Raw genomic sequence first — 21489 nt, forward strand, 5'->3', positions numbered from 1 at the left:
ATTGATTATTTCTTAATTTCAACACATTTGCAGGATAAGGTTATATCTGTGGATTATAAGGCAAGGTTGGTGTCAGATCATTCATTATTATTATTAGAATATCAGAGTTCACAAGATGTTCAGAAAAGCCCAAGATGGAGATTTAACATTATGTTATTACAAAAACCAGAATTTATTAGTTATTTAAATAAAAACAAATTGAGGATTTTATTAGGAATAATGTTCATTCTGTTTCTAGTCATTTTGTTTTATGGGATGCAATGAAAGCTTTTTTACGAGGTCAAATTATTAGCTATGCATCTAAAGTAAAGAAAGAGAGAATTAGAGAGATTGAAGATTTAGAGAAAAAAATAACTGTTAGTGAAAAATAATTTCAAAAAAATGCACCTGAAGTGCAAAAGAACCATTTAACTAATTGAAAATTAAAGTATAATGAATTACAAACATATCAATTTGAATGTTTAATGAATCGAACTAAACATAAGTTTTATGAATGGGGTGAGAAAGCTCATAAAGTTTTATCCTGGCAGTGAAAAAAAGAACAATTATCTAGGATTATACCAGCAATTAGAAAAAGATCGGGTATTACTTTTAGACAAAAAGAATTTAATGAGGAATTTTGTAATTTTTATAAAAAATTATATACATCTGAGTGTAAAGATGTAAGTGAAGATGCAATAGATTCTTTTTTGAAAAATATTAATTTGCCACAGTTGAATCAAGAAGATAGAGAAGAGTTGGATGAATCTTTTACAGAGAATGAAATTGAAATGGCTATAAGAGATATGCCAAATGGAAAGGCACCCGGTGAAGACGGGTTCTCTATAGAATTTTATAAAACATTTTATGTTGATGTATCTTCTATTTATAACAATGTAATACAGCAAATTTATAAAACTTTTTAATAACCTGAATCTTGTTCTAATGCAATAATTACGGTTATTCCAAAAAAAGATAAAGTTCCTTTACAGGTTTATTCATATCGACCAATATCGTTGTTAAATGTAGATTATAAAATTGTAGCTAAAGTTATGTCTAATAGATTGGCTCAATATTTACCTAAAATAATACATAAAGATCAAACAGGATTTATAAAAAAAAAACAGATATGCATCTGATAATATTTTGTGACTAATTACTTTCATAAATAAATTTAAATCTCAAATGAATTATACAACAGTGGTTTCATTCGATGCAGAAAAGGCTTTTGATAGAGTGGAATGGAAGTTTTTATTTCAAGTACTTGAGAAATTTTGTTTTGGTTCTTCGTTTATTGGATTGATAAAGCCTTTATATAATAGTCCGAAGGCTAGAGTTGCTACCAATGGACAAATTTCAGAATCTTTTGATTTAACAAGGTTTACTGGACAAGGATGTCCATTGTCACCTGCTTTATTTGCTATAGTTATTGAACCTTTGGCACAGTTAATACGTCAAAATGAAAATGTTAAGCGTATGAGAGTTTTGAATGAGGAATATAAGATTAATTTATTTGCAGATGATGTTTTATTATACCTGGTAGACCGTGATATTTCTTTACCAACAATTCTAGAATTTTTAGAAAATTATGGTCAGTTATCTGGTTATAAGGTAAATTGGGCTAAAAGTGAAATTTTGTCAATTTGTAAAGATGATTATACGATTTATAAAAATATCACGAAATTGAAGTGGACAAAACAAATTAAATATTTGGGAATTAATGTCAATACAGAATATCAAGATTTATATTTAATTAATTACCTTGCTTTAATTAAAAAAAGATTAAATGAGATTTGATTAGGTGGAAGGACTTACCTTTAGGTTTAATGGGGAGGATTAATACTATAAAAATGAATATTTTTCCTCGGATGCAATATTTATTTCAATCAATTCCTTATTTTTTTTTAAGTTTTTTTAAGGATTTATATAAAGGAGTTAGAGAATTTTTATGGAAGGGAAAATTTCCGAGGGTACCAATGAAAAAAATGATGTGGGACTTTCAATTTGGAGGTTTGAGATTACCTAATTTTCAATATTATTATGAGGCAGCTCAATTTAAATTTCTTAGTGCATTAATGAATATGGAGGACCCGCCCTGTTGGGCAAAGTTAGAACTGGCAGTTATTTTAGAAAAACCTCCTCATGAATTTTTGTTTCGATGGAATAAAAATTTGTTACGAACTTATGATGTACCAATATTGAAACATTTATTGAATCTATGGACGAGTAAACTTGATAAAATGGGGCTTAAAAATAAATTGTCTGGGTGATTGCCATTATATAATAATCAATGTTCCTTTTACGGTCTCCAATATCACTTTGAAACAATGGGAAAGGAAAGGAATAAAAAACTTATCTGATTGATTTTTTGAAGGACATTTTTGTTCTTTTGAGGAATTACAAAAGAAATTTGGTATTCGTGGAAATTCTGTATTTGTGTACTATCAGTTAAGATCATTTGTAAAACAGGTATGTGGTCGGCAAATGATTTTATTGCCCGAAACTAGTTTTGAGAAATATGTACTTTCAATACCAGAAAAGGGGTATATATCTGATTTGTATTGTATCTTACAAGAAAATGAAAGTAAGAAAGATTGGGATAAAAATAAGTTGAAATGGGGAAAAAGATTTAGGTTTTACAATAGCTGAAGAAGCTTGGATGGAAATTTGTCAAAATAGTATTCGGAAAATGATTAATGCTAGATTAGCGATGATTAATTATAATTTTATACATCAATTATATTTAACACCAGAAAAATTAAAAAAAATTGGTCTTAGTAAGTCAGACTGTTGTTTTCGTTGTGACCAGACAGCTAAAACTTTTTTACATACTGTCTGGTCCTGTGACCGATTGCAACAGTTTTGGAAAGGTATTCAATCTATATTTAATAGATTATATAATATTTGTGTTGTATTTGATCCTGATATATTTTTATTAGGGAATATGCAATCATTAATTGATTTAGGATTAAATGATTATCAGATTTCTTTTCTCAATTTAGCTTTAGCAGTGGCTAAGAAATGTATAGCATCTACTTGGAAAGTTAGAAATATACTAACTTTGGTTAGGTAGTATTGAGAGATGAAGTCTTGTTTAATTATGGAAAGGATATCTTTTTGAATTCAAGATAAGATGTCTTTTTATTAGTTGAAGTGGACTCAATTTGCTAAGTATATGTAATTAAATTTGATTTAAGTATGTTCTTAGATGTGATATTTTAGATCTGATAAATCCTTTTTTAAATTATTTTTATTTGTCATATTTTTCTTTTTCTTTGTTTGTGTTTTTTAATACATAATATTATTAATTTTTTATACATATATTTTTTAATTCTTGTATATGTAGGGAGGGTTAGGTTGAATTAAGTTAGGTTATTAATGTTGTATTGTAATTATATTAATTTATTTTATATCTTTTCTTTAAATGTAAATTTTCTTTTTATTCCTGTGATAAAATCTTTAAATAAAGTTTAAACAAAAGAAGATTTTGCCTGCAATGGAGAGCAGCGTGATTCCCCTGCAGTTTGAGCAGTCTGATTTCTCGCCTTTGTTTTTGTACAGTGTGATTATGATGTCATCACAAAGGTCCTGAGGCAGCTTTCCTTTGTCCCAGTAGAGCATGAAAAACTAATGCAGTTTGGTATGCAGAGTTTTGCCGCCAGCCTTCCAGACCTCTGGGGGAGGGGGGTATTCCATCCATACCTGCTGCTTTGACACTTTTCAGTTTTTCAATTGCCTTATATGTCTCTTCCCGGGTGAGGACCTCATCCAGCTCTAGCCTTAAGGGCCGTTGAGGGAGCAGGAGCAGGGTGGATTCTTGATCTGAGCGGTTGGCACTGAAAAGAGATTGGAAGTGTTCTTACCATCGGTTGAGGATGGAAATCTTGTCGCTGAGGAGGACTTTGCTGTCTGAGCTGTGCGGCGGGCTTTGGACCTGGGGTGAGGGGCCGTACACAGCCTTTAGAGCCTCGTAAAAACCCCTGAAGTCACCAATGTCCGCACTGAGCTGGGTTTGTTTGGCGAGGTTAGTCCACCACTCATTTTGGATCTCCCGGAGTTTTCATTGAAGATGGCTGCATGCGAGACAGAAGGCTCGTTTCGTCCCTCGCCACAAAGACTTTGCAAGGTGAGCCTGATGGGCAGATCGCTTCTTTGCTAGCAGCTCCTGGATTTATTGGCTGTTTTCGTCAAACCGGTCCTTGTTTTTTCCTGGAGGTGAAGCCCAGTACTTGAGGCGTACTTGAGTGTGCTTGAGGCGTATGGTCCGCTTGGTCATCCTGAAGGGCTGGCATTCCCGGGCCGCTCAAGAACTCTTATTTCAAGTGAAATCTTAGGCAGCCAGTCCTTTGACCAGGCTTTAATAAGCTCTCACAATCTTTTTTTTTAATTTCTTGCACTATGAGGCCACATAAACAACAACATCCACAAATGATGATCATCAATATATACATCGTGACATTTCTTCTTCTCCCCCTTTTCATCACTCTCCCCTTCCCCACGCCTCTTCAAAATTCAAAAAATAATAAAACACATTAAACAAAGAAATAACAAAAAGCAAAAAAGAAAAAAAAGTAGGATCATCCACTTTCACATATTTAAATCTATTGTTCTCATAATTATGTTGTTTTAAGGGATGGAAGTTTTTGGTCCGCATTCTCCGACATGTTCAATTTCTGGTTCTCAAATTCATTCGAATAACATACACTTGTCTTTCAGATTGAATGGATATTTTTCTAATGGAATACACTTGTTAATTTCTGCACCACTTTTATATTTTAAAGAGTGTTTCCATTTTCCAGGTTGTCATAATATAATTTTATTTTGCTACTGGTTGCGCTATTATAATAAATGTCATTTGGGCTCTGTCTAATTTTAGTCCTAAATTTTTGACTCTTATATTATTTAATAGAAATTCATTGGATTATTTGGTATATTTATTTTGTGATTTTGTTTAGTATCAGGTTTAGATCTTTGCAGATAGGTTTAAATTTTGAACATGTCCAAAATGTTGCTCCAGTCTCTTGTTAACAATGGAAGCATATATCTGATGCTGTTGAGCATCACTATTATAATTTCTGAGGATTAATTTCTAATCTATGTAGCCAGTTATATTGTATCAAACATAGTCTAGTATTTGTCGCATTTTTCATTGTTTGTATATTTAACTTCTCCCATGTTTCATTCTTGAACTCTGTGTTAAAATCTTTTTGCCAACTTTGTTTCATTTTATACTTTATTTCATTCTCTTCCTTTTATTGCAATTTGATAGATATGTTGGTCATAATCTTTTAAATTATCATTGTGTCTGTGATTAAATATTCATAATTTCTACCTTTTATAATCTCAAGCTATTTCCTAGATTATTTTTTAAATAAGTTTTCAATTTGTAACATGGGAACATTGTACCTTGTGTTATTCAATTTTCCTCTTTTAATTGCTAAAATGTTAAGAAATTATTTTTCAAAATGCAATCTTCAATTTCTTTGATTCCTTTTCTATCCCATTCCTTGAAAAATAAATTATCCATTGTAAAGGGGATTCATGAGTTTTCTGTTAATATTATTTTTGGTATTTGATAATTTATCCTCTATTCTTCCAGGTGTATTCTTTTCCATAATTTAAGTATAAATTGTAGTACATGTGAATTGTTATATTGCACCAAAATTTCCTCCCATTTTATAGTATATGTTCGTTGATAATTTCTCTCAAATTGTCCAATTCTATTTTAGGACAATCTGGTTATTCTCCTCTGTGATACAAGTCTGATAAATATCTTAACGTTGCTGCCCTGTCATAATGTTAATGGTGATATCACGCTGATGGAGTAGTGCCTGCAGAAGAATAGCCCTCCGAAGATAAAAGAAAAAAAAAGAAACAATGCTGGACAGAAAAAAAAACACTGAAATACTGAAAGATAAAGAAAGCACGAATACCGAAGAGATGGCATCAAAAAAGGAGAAGACCAGAGATACAGATAAAGAAGAAGACAGAAAAACAGCAGAAAGAAAAGAGGTAGGCCTTACCTTAAAAATTACATCCGACCCCTAAAGCTGATGAGAGTACCACTTGGCAAAGTCCCTCTTTCGAACTATGTACAAAGTTGGCTCACTAAGCCACAAAATGTTGCACAACCGCCCATAACAAAAAAATAGACTGAAGGAAGGCAGGTCAAGCAATGAGACAACGTTAAATTGATAGATGAATTGGGGTGATGGCATCGCAGCGATAAGAGTTGAACAGAAGACAAGGAGCTAGAGAGTGAAGACAAAGAAGATGACACACGGAAAAGAGGAAGGTAAAAAAATAAACATTTAACAGACATTGAATATTTTGATGAACAAATAAACACTTTAAAAGACATTTTTACAACTGAATTTAACACAGTAAAAATAAAAATGGAAAAAACGCAGAAGATATAATTGAAAAACTAGAGCTGGCCATAGCATATCCATGAAAACGAACAAATGAAATGGAAGAAAGCCAGACAGCTGTGGAATTAGAAATGAATGAAGTAAAAGAAATTCTGAATGATAGAGACAAAGAAATTAAAGAGATCTGTTAATTCAAAATATTGATGTGTTAGAGAATTATAGCAAATGGAACAATATAAAAATAGTAGGTATAAAGAATGCGTAGAAGGATCAAACATAAAGGGATTCATAAAAAGATGAATCCCACAAGTCTTGGAGGCAGAAGATCTACAAGACAAAATTGAAATGAAAGAGCACATAGAACATCGGCACTAAAGGCTTATTAAAACCAAAAACCATGATCCATAATAATAAATTTACAAAGACACACAACGAGAGCAAAAAATGTTTGAGCAGGCAAAGAATAAATTAAAAGAAAATAATCAACTACTGGAATAGAAAGGGCAAAATTTCTATCCAGACATCAGCTTCGATCTCTTAAAGAAAGGGAAAGTATTGAACCTGACAAAGCAGACATTATATAAGGAAGGCTATAATTTTAATCTAACACATCCGGCAGTATTACAAATATTCATTCCAGGGCAAAGTAATGGACTGCTCTCAGACCTGAAAGATGCCCAACACGTTGCAGAACAATTGCTGAACAGACAACAAAATGAGAAGTATTATAATAGACTATCAAAACAATGTACATAAATAAATTGTAAAGATAATGATGTAAATATAAAGTTTAGTTTGGAAAATAGGATGAAAATAAAGATAAGAAAAAAGTGTGAAAAATGCTTTGTAACATTTTTTGAAAATATATCGTGTTTATCTGGGGGGAGACGAGGGAGAGAAAAATAACTGCTATTTCAAAATCTGTTGATGCTTGCAGTTATTACCTCAACCCAAACAGATAACGGAATTGGAGTAATCTAACAAGGAGTCATCGACAACCCAATATTTGAAATTTCGGGACTTTCATTATTCTGGATAGGAATATTTTATTTGTTAATTATAATAGGGGTTTCAAGGATAAATTTCTTTTTCTAACAGTGTCTGCGTGTATTAAGATGTGCAAAAATTATTTTAAAAAATATTGAGGAAAAAGATATGAAAGAGTTGAGAACATGAGATAGAATTGAAAATAAAGAAGTTAAAAATGGATAGATTAAATTTAATGACTGTAAATATTAACAGAAAACTCAATCAAATTAAAAGGAAGAGTTGCTGACAACTAGAAGAAAAAAAATCGACATTGATTTTGTGCCATAAACACACTTAACTGAGATAGGACACAGTAAATTGAAGGGAGACTGTGTAGGCCATGTAGCAGAGTCCTAATACAATTTGAAATCCTGGGGAGCAGGTATATTAGTCAACAAATATCTACCAATCAATATAAAAGTTATAATAACAGATCCAGCAGGTAGATATGTAATGACTAAGTGCCAGATTAATTCTAAATTTTGGAATTTACTAAACATCTATGCATTTAACAAAGAAGACCAGCAATTTATGCAAACAATCTTCAGGGAAAATAGCAGAAACATGGGGACATATCATGCTCAGAGGGGAGTTCAACTTCAATCTGGACCCAATGTTTGTTAAAACTGGAAGACAATTAACAATAAGAATAAAATAAAAAAATTTATACTAAAAGCATTGCAGGATATGAATCGAATTGATATGTGGAGGAGGCAACAAGAAAAAGAGAGACAATATTCACACTGCTCAAATAGACAGAAGACATACTCAAGATTAGACTTGATTTTGTGATTGGCACAGATCCAAGGGAGAGTTAAAATTGGAACATATAGCAAGATTATTATCTGATCACTCTCACGTATTATTGAAAATTGAATAACAGGATGCAATACCAAAGACGTAGATGGAGACTAAATCACACATTCGAACTTCTGTCATCTTTATTCAGACCTGATACTGCGTAAATGGAGCTGATGATGGATTCATTAAATTATTATGTGACTGCAGGGTCAACCACAAAGATTGTGGGGCGCAAAATTATAAAGAAGGAAACGTGCCTAATGGTAGAGGATGTTAGGATTGTCATAAATGAAAACATTGCTTAATTATTCACAAGTGATAAGGAACTTGATCATTTTGCGTTATGAATAGAGCAAGGATGAGTGCTGAATTGTGTTGTTATTAAGGAAGGGGAAGTGTTGGATCTTCTTAAATCTAAGTAATTGAGAACTTCCTGGGGCTGGACGTGATCTACCTCAAGTTATTGCGGTAAGTGAGGGTGGAGGTATCATAAGCCGTGGCTATGGTCTTTGTGTCTTATTTGCCAACAGGGGAATTGACAGAGGATTTGAGAATTACAATGGTGGACTCTTTGTTTATTTTATAAATAGAATATTGAAAATACTTGGAATTTTTGAACAGAGAGTCTTGCATCAGAGGTTTATCAAATATTTGAGAAGATTCGTAAGGATAGAAACGATGAGCATTTGGAGAAAAAATGTCGAATGAAGGTTAGTCAATGTGTATGTCTGAATGAAGAGTCATAACATTTGTGAAGATAACAAACAACATTAATAATAATCAGCTTGTTGATGTAGTTTATATGGATTTTAGTCCTCTTTGAGAGATTAGTTCAGAATGTCATAATGGAGGGGATCCATGAAATCGTAGCTGCGTGTCTAAAATCTGTATTGCCTGTAGAATGCAGATCGTAATAGCAGAAGAAATATATTCTGCCTGGAGGACAGTGATTAGTGAATTCTGCAATGATCTGTTCTGGAACTCCTGGTCATTGTGTTTTGAGAAATGATCTAGATGAAGGGGAGGAAGGATGTACCAGAAATGCATGCAAATTATATAAATATTGGAGACTTCTTTATGGTGCTGAACATTATCGTAGTTCACAGAGATAGACAGGATGCAAAGTTGAGCAGAAAAGTGGCATGTGGATTTTAACATGATAAATCGGCGCTGATGCAATTTGGAAGGTGAAACCAGAAGAATGAGAAGAGGATTAATGGATGTTGGGTTTCATTATTATGGGGATTGAGTTCAATTGTCCAAGGGGAATGTGGAAACTCTACAAATGTATTCTGAGTTCACACGGGGTATTGTGTTCCATCTGGACACCTCATTATATGAATGGTGTGCAAGCTATGGGACGGTGCAGGGGAGATTTGGCAGCATGTTGCATTGTTTGAAAAATAAGTCGTATGAGGCAAGGTTATCAGATCTGGGACTTTTCATTTTTTGTAGCATAGATGATTGAGACTACAAGATTCTGAGAAGCACAGAGTGGGTAGACTGCGAATGCCTTTATCACAGAGCACGGATAAGGAATACCAGAGTACATATGTGGAAAGTGACAGGAGGAAAGTTGAAGGTAGACATCACAAGTAGGTTTGTACACTGAATTGTGCCTGCCTGTAATGGAATGAGTTTCCAGGAATCGAGGTAGAGTATGATTCATCTGTGTCACTTAGGAGACACTTGGATAGACAGATGTATGAATATAAAATAGGGAGTTATGAGGTAGGAATGATTTGGTGCATTTTTTGTAAATATTATTTATAATCAATAATAAATGATACATTCAACAAACAATACAATATTTATTTTATCCAAGAAAAACCTCACACCCATGGCTATCCATCCAAACCCACCCAACCCACTATTAAACGTCACAAAAAATAAAATGGAAACAATAATGTAGCACATGAACTAAACCAACACATGCAGGTATGGGTCGCAGTTGGGGAAACCCCTATCCCTTCATGGGAAATATTTTAACAATTTGAACACATTCAATCCATGTACGGCCTCCAAATATTAACACATAGATAATTATTCTTAGATTATATGCTACATTCTCTAATGGAATATATGACCTCATCTCTGCATGCCAACGTTGAACATTCAATTCAATATCATTCTTCCATGTAACTGCAAGGCATTTCCTAGCAATATAAAATTGTTTAACTTTAACTCTAAACATAATGGTTTAGTATTATCCAATGAAAATATTATTGGGTAAAATGGAATTTCAAATTTAAATATAACTTCCTAAAGTTCTTTAATATTATCCAAATCTGTTAAACCATCTCACATTTCCAACCAAACGTAAGAAAGTTCCTACTTCCATATGACATCTAAAACAAAAATATGATGTGACATATTGAACTTTCTTCACCGGGGTTAAATATAATTGATGAATAAAATTATAATGAATCAATCTGTATAGAAACGTAGGAACATGGAAGATAGGAGCATGAGTAGTTTATTCGGCCCTTCGAGCCTGCTCCAGCATTCAATAAGCTCATGGCTGATCTTAAAGTCCAGTACCCCTTTTCCGCCTTCTCTCCATAACCCCTAATACCTTCATACTGAAGAAATATATCTAATTCCCTTTTAAATATATTCAATGAATCTGCTTCTACTGCTCACTGTGGCAATTAATTCCACAGATTTACCACCCTTTGGGTAAAGAAATTCCACCTCATCTCGGTCCTAAATGGTTTGCCTATTATCCTCGAAACATGGCCCCGGGTTCTGGACTCCCTCACCATCGGAAGCACCCCTTCCGCATCTATTCTGTCCAGTCCTGCCTGAATTTTATATATCTCCATGAGATCCCCTCTCAAATATCTAAACTCCAGCGAGTACAATCCCAATTTGCGCAATCTTAGACATTCACAATCTTAGACATACTATCTTCCCATTTTAGTATCTAATCATCTGGGTAGATGGATATATTTTCATCTGTCCTGGGCATTTATGAATAAATGTTTGTGTCGCCATAATAAAGAAAGCTTTATGTGCAGTGTTCTATGTTCTTTGTGACACATGTATTGGGCAGCAGCCCCGAGGTTCTGCAGACTGCATGGAAGCAGTAGAATATCACAGGACACCAGAAATGTTGAAGAACAACACACATTTGAAAATGAGAATTCAGTTGATGACCACGACACTGAACCAATGAAGGGCTCTGCGGCTGAAGAAATGAACATTCAGCGGACTTGGTGAGTCGGGGTAAGGAACCGACGGTGGCCACTGGCTGCTTACGAATGCGGGTGAGGTATTCACAAAGGTCGGCTGGAGAGTTGCTCAAGAACTGGGTGAAGAGGTATCACAAATCTGAACTGGGAGTCGAGAGGATGCCTGTGCGTTGGAGGTGGTGGAAGTAGATCCACGAGTGAATTTCCAGAGACATTTAACAGGCCCGTGAATGTGCGGCGTGTGAGGATGGTGGGATGGGGATACAAATCATGTGGAGAGATTTGGTATTTCTACCTGGATATCATAGTCGATGTCAACATAATGTAGTGGATCCAATGGCCAGTTCCTGAGCTCCTTTGTGCAGAATGTGTCCTTCTCAGCTGCATAGAACAAACCTAGAGATGTGTGTGTGTGTCTGAGAGAGAGAGAGGACGTGGTCTATTGTTGGAACAGTTGTTCAGGAGACTCTCACGCCTCCCCCAGATAATGAAGAATCACAAATAATTTTCAAATCCTCGCTATTTATTATAAGCGTCTTCGTAGTCACTTATGTATCAAACTGCAGTTCATGCAGTCATGACTTATATATTGGTCTTGGTCAGATCTGCAGGACACGCAGATTGGAAAACCACTTGGACAAATTTCTATGTTTCAACTGTTCAATGTGTCGGCGCTGATGTGAGGTTTGAGGTGCCTGATCCTGTGCTGAACTCCACTGTTTTAAAACCTAATGATCAAACTTTCAAAATTAAACGATCCTTCGCTACTGCTGACCATTTCTCTGGAGGTAACATCAATTACCGTTTATTGATGATCCTGGGATAGATGAAGGCTGTACATCTTGCCTTTCTCTGCTGCTTTCTTGCACAGAGCTGTCTTTTTCAGACACCCTATCATGGTCAAGATGAGAGCACCACTAACTGCCTATCCATTTTCCTTGTTGCCTCCAATGTTGCAGACATTTATGATTTACTACCAGATTGTGGCTGTGTTCGGTGTCCCGGGTAAGTGATTGTGCCTGAATTTGAAAGAGTTGATTTCTCCCGGCAGTTATCTGGACAAAACATGGATTTTAGCCGTTACTGTTCAAAACTTCATGGACCTTCTGTATGACCAAGATAAAGATAATTTGGATAGAGCATTTAGTGAACAAGAAATTAAGGAAACACTTAAATGTTTACAGAATAACACGTTTCCATGAGAGCATAGATTTCCTGTCGAAGTTTGGTAACGAATTAAAGACTTAATAATTACTTTATTTATGCTAGTATTAGAGCTCAGTGCCAACGTCTCCGCAAACCAATACGCCCCTTTATGTTTCACCGTCGAGTGAATACCCTATTCCAGAAACCTTTTCAAAGATGATAATTATGGTTATTTCTAACAAAGTCAGATATCCATTATGATAACCTTAATATCGACCAATTTAATTGTATAACATTGATTATAAAGTTATTGTGAAGATCTTAGCAAAGAGAATAAACGTTCCCTTTGTCATTTAATTTATATATATAGATCAACATTTTCTTAAAAAAAACTTGTGAAGATATAGTAAGATTATTAAGTTTAATACAAAGAGAGGCGACTAAAGTTGTATTAGATGCAAAAAAAAGCTTTTGATACATTCGAAAATGATTATTTATTTAAAGTATGAGGTAAATTTTGTGTTGGATTTAATTTTGTAAATTGAATTAAAGCACTTTACAGATGACCTCAAACTAAAGTAATAACTAATAGGCAAATATCTAAATCATATAATTTGAATGGATCAAGTCGGCAAGTTCGTCCTTTATCCTTGTTTCAGACGTGCCCAATTTCTACTTTGTTTCCATTGGCTATAGAACTTCTGGCACAATTTATTGGTATTGATGAATAGTTAAATGATAAATCAATTGAGCAGAAGATTATTTGCAGATGTTGTTTTTTATATGTTTGGTTCAGACTCAACTCTCATTATCTGGACTTTAACAGCAACGAATAGATTATCAAAAATTTCTGGTTATAAAATGAATTGGGATAAAACTGAAAATGTGGAATTAGTACAAGTTGATTATTCAAAACGTAAATTAGATATTTAGTTTATATGGTCTAGTAATGTGATTAAGTATTGACGAATACGTACAGATAATAACTTGAAATATATATAAATTACATTATATTCCATTACATAAGAATGTAAATGAGGATTTGAAAGAAGGAAACATGTTCGTAAAACATTATTGGGAGGTGTTGATTGTATTAAAATGTATATTTGTTTTTCCCGAGAATTCCTAACTTGGTTCTGATGTGGCCAATTTCTATAACACAAACTTATTCACGAATTAAATAAAATTTAATTTACGGGTAAAAAAAAATTTCCTTTATAGAATTTAGCCACCGATTGAAGATAAAGGTAAATCTTTCAATTGAATCAAATGCTTTTTAATCTTTCTCATTAATGATACATAATATAAATTATACAATGATAGCAAATTTACATTACTCATAATCCCTAATTATTCAATTTTATCATTCCATCAAAATTTATTAATTTTATTCAGAAATTGGTAGCATTTCACTTTTCTCCAAATTCACTTAATGTCCAGAAAATTTACCATAGAATTCAATACAATTTTACAAATAAATTAATGATTGATTGGGATTATTTAAATATATAAAAACATCATCAGCAAATGAATTAATCTTAGATTCATCCTGTCCAATCCTTATATCTATACTATTGTCATTCTGCCCGATATCCAATTCTAACAGTTCAATGACCAACGTAAATAGTGCTGGCAACAAAGGACAACCTTGATGAGTTGAATGTGCTAATATAAAAAAAAGAAGAAGGTTCCCCATTTGACGCCACACTTGCCACAGGAGTATTATATAATACATTCACCCAACCAATTAATAAGGGTCCACATTTATATTTCTACAAATTATTTAATAAAAAATTCCATTCGACCCTATCAAAAGCATTTTCAGCATCTAATGATACTACAGATACTAGGTTGGGTTGCTGATGTGAAGCATTGATCAATGAAACCACTCAAAGAATATTATTCAAAGCATAGCTATTTTTAATAAAGCCAAGATAGTCAGAATGTACTAATTGTGGTAAATATTTTCCTAAACTATTTGCTAATAATTTTGCTATTTTTGTATAATCCACATTTAGTAAATATTTTCAAATAAATATTAAATAATAAATAATTTAACTTTAATAAAAAATTGGGAGATAAGAAGACACCTTCAAAGGCTCACAGTCTCTTTTTTGGTATAACATTTATTATTACACTCAAACACGAGTCTTGTAAAGCTTTTACCTGAGTTTCCTGACTAAGAACATCCATGAATACAGAGGCCAGATCAGCATAAAAACCCCATCATATCCTGGTGATTTCCCATTGGGCATTTGTTGAATAACATCCTTCATTTTTAAATCCATAAAAGGAGAATCCATCTTTCTCACATCCTCCTCCTTCAATATTGGTAAGTTTAACTCTGCCAAAAATGCTTCAATAGAACAATTGTCTAACACTCCCTCACAAGCATTTAACTTCCGATAAAATGACAAAACTTCGACATTAATTTTAGGTTTAAAAGTTACTGAATTTTCCTTCCTCACAGCATTAATAATGCTTGAAGCTTGTACAGTTTTCAATTTCCATGCCAAGACTTGATGTGTTCTGTCTCCTAACTCAAAATAACATTGCTTAGATCTTTCAATCAAATGGTCAAATAGAACTGTTTGCAATATACTATATTTTAGCTTCAATGTTGTCAAAAGAGCCTTATTATTTTCTGTAGAATTCCTGTGAAATTCCTTTTTCAACTCTGCTATTTGTTTATCCAACAACTAAGACTCACCCAGAAATTTATCATTTTCCTTTGCTGCATAATAATGATTTGACCACTTGGAAATGTATGGAAATCATCCCATTCAATAAAATGACTCCTGACTGTATTCTTATTCAAATCTAAATATATAGCAATTTGATCCTTAATAAATTTTACAAATTACAGTTTATTTCAATATCATTATGTTAAACATCCAGCAAATAATAGATTGATTAACATCCGGCCTCACCAAAGAAACAAACAGCAAAGAACGCTCAGAAATTATACGACTCTTATATTCAGTTTGAGTGACACTTGCTTGCAAATGTACTGATGCTACAAAAGTCAAACCTAGAAAATGACACATGACGTGAAGAATAAAATGAAAATTTTTTCTAAGTAGGATTTAATCTTCTCCAGTCCTCTATCGAATTCATTTTTTTCAACAAAGAAAACAATTGAACTGCTGCTTTTGAATTTTTCAAAATTTTCATAAATGTATCCAATAATGGGTCTAAAACACAATTGAAATCTCCCCCAATCAAAATATTCTTTTTATCGTGACGTAAAGCTAAGAAAGCCTCAGACACAAGCTGTTCATCATCAACATTAGATGCATACACATTCAATAAAGACAATGGCTCAACCAACAAATTTGTTTCAATCAATTACTTGTTCTCTACCGGAATTCTTTTTTCAAGATTTAAATAAAATATTTTGAGAATTTTTATGGAAAGGAAAATTAACAAGAGTAGCAATGGATAAATTGACCTGGAAGTAGGCTTTGGGAGGTTTGCAATTACCTTATTTTTAAAATTATTATGAAGCAGCTCAATTAAGATTTATTATTTGATTTTAGATATTTTTCACCCTCCTAGTTGGGCGAGGATGGAATTGGCTGCAATATTGGATCCTTATGCCCATCAGTTTCTAGTTAAATGGAAACTGTCTTACGACAGAAATATAATGTACCAATTATGAAACATTTATTCAAAATTTGGACTAAAAGGAATATATTAATAAGATTAAAAGGTAGTTTACCCATTCAAACCCCAATATATCAAAATAAAGTGACTCGTATTTCTTTGAATAATAGAGTTTTAGAGGATTTCTGGATTAAAGGAATAAAAAGATTGCAGGATTGTTTTGAAGAAGATAAATATTTATCATTAAAACAGCTTAAAGAGAAATCTGGGATTTTAGAGAATTCTCTTGTTTGTTTAAGAGAAATGAAAATTTCAAAGTTGAGCAAATTTGAATTTATTGTTTCTTATTTTTCATATAAATGTTTTATATCAGAAATGTATGCAGTATTACAAGATACAGTGGTTAAAACTTTTAGGTACTTCTATGATTAAATAGGAGCATGATTTAAGATGTGAGATGACTCAGGTGTATTGGGAATATATGTGTTATCATGGGTTGACTTCATTAATGAATTTGTTAATTATAATATTTTGCATCAGTTATATTTAGCCCCTGAAAAATTGAAAAATACATGGATTTAGTAAAACAGATTTATGTTTTAGATGTGGATTATGTCTTGGAACATTAATACATTCTGTTTGGTTTTTTGGAATAGTTCATCCTTTCTGTTTAAAATTAGGAGTTTTCTTCAAAGTTTGTTTAAAATTCAATTTACTTTCGATCCAATATTTCTTTTTATGTTATTTTACACCCTTCATGGACTTCGGGTTGGATAAGTTTCAGACAGCATTTATTTGTCCAACATTACAGTTGCTCATAACTGTATTGCTATGTCTTGGAAAGATGAAGTGGAGTTAAATGTAGTTCGAAGGCATAATGAGTTGAAGTTGTGCATCTATATGGAGGAAATAACGTATAATTTACAGAATAATTATAATTATTTTTTTAAGATGTGGACACCATACATGAAGAATATGAATTGAGTAATGTTGTAAATTACTAAAGTTTATGTTTGTTTTTGATACTTCCCTTTAGGGATCTGTTGTGGGAGGGAGGAGTGGATGTGTTTGTTTTACTGTTTTATTATTTGACTACTTATTCTGTAGAAGTCTGTTTATTTTCATTGAAAAACTTACTAAATAGAGTTATAAAATGGAATGAAATAAAATTAAGAAATAGTTTTGTAAAGATATAAATGCGAGAATATTGATAGGAAAATTAACAGGGAAAGATATATTAGGTGGATTACAATTTCCTAATTTTAAGGATTTTATATAAAGCATTACAATTCAGGTTTCTTTCCTCCACATTGGTAAATATTTAACCATCATGCATGAAAATTGAGTTAAATAAACTGAAGAATTTATTTACAATTGGGAGCCAAGGTTAATATCTTGACATTATTTAAACATTTGATTAATATTTGAAATAAAATTTAACAAGAAAATAATGGAAGTTCTTTGTCACCAAAAATGCCATTAGTTAATCCTGTCATGACTTTTTCAAATGAGAATCATTTTATAATCAAATGACATTGTGAAGGTATTTTTAAGAAAGGGAGTGTGAGAAAGGGAGTGTTTGATAAATTGAGAATTAGGTATGATATTCTTTATAATACTCTTTTTTGTTCTTTTGAATTGTGATCATATTTGAGTGAAATATTAGGATGAGAAATTGTACGAAAGGTCTGTACGGAATTAGAACAATTGGTTACTGACGGAATTGGCAAGAGGTTTATTTCATTAGCATATGTGAAACTACACCAAAATTAGGTTTAATTGGGCAGAGCAAAGATGGGAACATTATTTATATTTATCAATAGATGAACAAATTTTGCAACATTTATATAAAGCTGCTCTGTCTAATACAATTAACACAAGATAAAAATGACTTCATAATAATATTTTACATCATTTATATATTATGCCTAGCAGTTATGTGATGGAGTAAAGGCCGGTTGGGAAAACCAGACCTCCCCAGGAAAATAGGGAATACGTTAGGAAAAAAGCCAAGCGTAACAAAAATAGAGCACAAGAAATAGAAGATAAAGATACATAAATAGAAAGTATATGGCTTTCAAGAGGGAGAAAGTAAAAACTACTGGAAAAAAATTAAGTTATATGTCCCGGAGAAGAAGGAAGTAGGTCTTACCTGCAGGAGGAACATGACCCTGTGATGATGAGCAGCGCCCAACCCCAGAGGTCAGTGTGCCTGTCCTTCAGATTAATGACCCACAAGCCAGTGCACTACAAAAATGGCTGTCAGAGCCAAACAGAAATGCACAACTGTGCATGCGCAGAGAACAGTCCAAGGAGAAAGAGGACACTGGCAGGAGGGTGCTCAGCTCAAGAGTGGATGTCACAGAGTGAGCAGCTGATGGACACCCGACACAAGGGCTGACAGCCGGAGGGCAAGGAACAACAGACGTGAAGACCAGGAGGGGAGGATCAGCAACAATAAGCCCAGCAAGAAGAGGCCCAACAAAAAATACAAGCAGTTCATCAAGAAAAACAGAAGAGACACCGACACAAAGAAGAGAAGAAGACACAAACACAAACACAGACACAGAAGAAGATAAAGATGAAGACCAAGATCTTCACAGAGAAATAGAAGGTAAAACGGATGGAAAAGAGAAATAAAAGGTCAAACTGATGAACAGAATATAGATAAAGTCTTTTTTGAAATACAAATTAGATCACTAAACGTATGGTCTTCATGAGAGATTAATGTAATTAAAAAGAAAATTAAAAGAACAGAAGGTAAAATGCAAAGGTTAGAACAGGTCATGACAGAAATAGAGAAAAGAATAGAGAACATGGAAGAACAGAAGACTACTGGAGAAATGGAAGTGAACGAGAAGAGAAAAATTGGAAGAAAGTGACAAAAAATTTAAGAGACTCGAGAGATTTTATCTTTGAAAATTGATATGTTGGAAAATTATAGTAGGCGAAACAACTTAAAAATAGTGTTTCCCCCAGACATAAATTTTGAACTCTTCAAGTGGAGGAAGGAATTTAACACAGAGAAATCAACTTTATGGAAAAATGATAACAATTCATATGACGATATCCAGCTGTGCTTAAAATATTTATAGCCATGGAGCAAAACAGACTGTTCTTGGATACAGAGAAAGCAAATGATTTCGCAGTACGTTTGCAGGACAGGAGAAGAGATGAAGGGATGTAACAATAATGAAGAACGTCGATAAAGTATATATAAAGATGTAAAAGCAATGTATATGTAAAGATCTAAAGAGGGAAAAGAGAAGGGAAGGAAGAGAGTAAGAAGGGAAAGAAGAGAGAGCGATTTGATATATGTTGTAATTATGTTTTCTGGTGAGGTCTGGATGGAAGGGGAAGAACCGTCACTGCAAAAATCAGTTGACACTGCAAATAAGTTCGCAATTCAAATGAATAGGAGAGTTGTGGTTGCCCAGCAAAGGGTATGAGGCAACTAAGAAAGGGGGTAACTTTTGGGGATAAGGTATTAGTGATTGTGGGAACTGCAGTGGTACTTTAAGTATTAATTGTGTTTTCATACATGAAGTGTAATAAGAGAAAACTAAGATGAAAATGGGGAAAAGTGGGATGCAAAGTGTTAGAAAAGAGATGTATGCAAGGTTTGAGTTGGCTATGTGGAACCATATGACTATAAACATTAATGGAACACATAACCAAATTAAATGGAAGAGGCAACTAAATTTATTGAAGAAGCAAAAAAATAGATATAGCATTTGTGCAGCAAACGCATTTAACTGAAGTGGAACATAACAAACTCAAGAGAGAGTGGGTAGGGCACATAATGGCAGCATCTTATAATTCAAAAGCTAGAGGTGTAGCCATACTAGTCAACAAAAATGCACCAATCAAAATAGAGGAAGAAATAGTAGGTCCAGCATGGAAGTATCCAATGAGAAAGTTTCAGAAAAACTCATAATATTGGAAATTCTTCAATATATATGCATTTAAAGAGGAGGATCATAAGTTTATGTAGGAATATTTTTGAAGCTTGCACTCACGCAAGGGAATATATTGATAGGAGGGGATTTTAATCTTAAACAAAGTGAGATACATCTGGACAAAAACAAGTAAGACAAATAAAGTAGCCATATGTATGGTTAGATCAATGCAGGAAATGAAACTTATGGGTATGTGGAAGAGGCAACACCCAGGAGAGAAGGAACATTCAGATTATTTGAATAGGCACAATACTTAATCAAGCATTGATATGTTTTTGTTTGTCAGCCCATATTCAAGTGAGAGTTAGAAAAACTGTGTATGAAGCCCTATTATTAGCATTATAACTTGAGGAAATCCCACCAAGAACATATATGTAGTTACACCCCATGCTACTTAAAAGACGGGAATTCAGAGAATTTATTGAACACCAAATTACAACAAATTAAAACAAATTTTGAAATAATTGCAGGATCAGTGAAAGACAAATTTATATTAAGGGATGCAATGAAAGCCTTCATTAGAGAGCAGATAATATGTTATGTGACTCAGATGAAAATGGAGAACAACAGGAAAGAGCAATTGGAAAGGGAGATAATAAGTAGAGAAAAGGAATTAGTAAAAAGGAGTGATATAATGAAAGTGAGAGAATTACAATTAAATTAAAATAAAATACATAACATTACAAACATACAAGGTAGAGAAGAACATAATGAAAACAAAGCAAAAGTATTATAAACTGGGAGAAAGACACATGTAATATTAGCCTGGCAACTTAAAACAGAACAAGCTCAAAGCACGATACTGGCTTTAAGGAAAAGGGACAAACCAAAGTTCATATAATCCAACCGAGATTAATGAAAACTTTAAGGAATTTTATGAACAATTGTTGCAAACTCCAAACGAGGGGAAAGATGATAAAATAGATGAATTTGGAGCTACAATTGAACTGCCAAAATTGCAAGAAGAGGAACGAAACAAACTAATAAAACAATTTGAAATAGGGGAAGTAAAGGATATATTTTTAACAAAAGCTGCTAAACAATAAAACACAAGGTGAAAATGGATTTCCAATTCAGTAAAACATTTAAGAGTTATTAATTCCTCCTCTCCTGGAAGTACGAACCAGGTAGAAGAAACACAAAACTTGCCAGATTCATGTAAGAGAGCAATAATTACAGTAATACCACAGATGGGGAGCGATCCATTAACACCATTGTCATGATAATGAATATGTATGAGATGTACCGGAAGTCACGTGGTATAAGAGAGTGATAAGGACACAAGCAGGAGAACAAAGGAAACGGGAAAATAAAAAGACACTGAGAAGTTTACCTGATAAATCTTGTGTTTAATGTTTTATTAACTTCACATTTCGGGCCACAAATGTGACATTGGCGACGAGG

At 33.1% G+C, this 21489-nt stretch overlaps 1 protein-coding gene and 1 long non-coding RNA gene across 5 annotated transcripts in view; one reads left to right on the top strand and one right to left on the bottom strand.

The window, feature by feature from the left end:
• LOC138758557 (probable G-protein coupled receptor 139) overlaps positions 1 to 6305 on the top strand; it is a 44614-nt gene extending 38309 nt beyond the window's left edge. For all 4 annotated transcript variants that reach the window (XR_011354340.1, XR_011354341.1, XR_011354342.1 and 1 more), the window contains exon 2: positions 5709 to 6305. The gene's annotated coding sequence lies outside the window, so the exon portion shown is untranslated. The remainder of the gene's footprint in view (positions 1 to 5708) is intronic.
• Positions 1 to 21489, bottom strand: part of LOC138758558 (uncharacterized) — a 123018-nt gene that overhangs the window by 60479 nt on the left and 41050 nt on the right. The window lies entirely within an intron of this gene.

The sequence above is a fragment of the Narcine bancroftii genome, chromosome 3 (genome assembly GCF_036971445.1).
Source record: "Narcine bancroftii isolate sNarBan1 chromosome 3, sNarBan1.hap1, whole genome shotgun sequence".
In the NCBI taxonomy this organism is placed as follows: Eukaryota; Metazoa; Chordata; class Chondrichthyes; order Torpediniformes; family Narcinidae; genus Narcine; species Narcine bancroftii.